This window comes from Glandiceps talaboti, chromosome 7 (assembly GCF_964340395.1).
Source record: "Glandiceps talaboti chromosome 7, keGlaTala1.1, whole genome shotgun sequence".
Classification (NCBI taxonomy): Eukaryota; Metazoa; Hemichordata; class Enteropneusta; family Spengelidae; genus Glandiceps; species Glandiceps talaboti.
In genome coordinates, this window is record NC_135555.1 from 23,194,615 (window position 1) to 23,195,180 (window position 566).

A 566-nucleotide genomic window follows, 5' to 3' on the forward strand; every position below is an offset into this window, starting at 1 on the left:
AGTGTTCGCTACATTTACATAAATTGTTTTGATGTGGATTAGCAAAATAGTGTGATAGACCAAAATATATGTAAATGCTGCTACCTGGCACCAAATAAAGTAGAAATGATTATACTGTAAAAAAGTAAACATAAAGTATACTTATTCTACACTAAAAGTATACTTTTTCAATGTTAAGTAAGTTTCAAGAATACCTAAAATAGACTTGGTGTTATGATGCTAAATAATTTTTTAAAGCCCACAAGCAAAATTGAATACACTTGAACAGAAAATGTAGGATTTATACCCAGGTTGTTTCTGTCTGGACACTGCATGTCTACATCATTGGTTCTGCTGTACTCAAAATATTCATACTAGTACTCTTCCCAATGTTTTCATATGTTAAGCTTGAGCAGGTATAATCATGTTATTGCCTAACATTTTTCTTCATTCAGCCTGAAAATACTCATGACCTAAGGGTGTTGTCACTATAAGTCCTCCATTTTTGGGAGATAAAGACTCCTTAGGTCACTCATATTTTCCTTGACAGAATCATGAAAGTACCACCCACTTCTGTGGCTGAACAG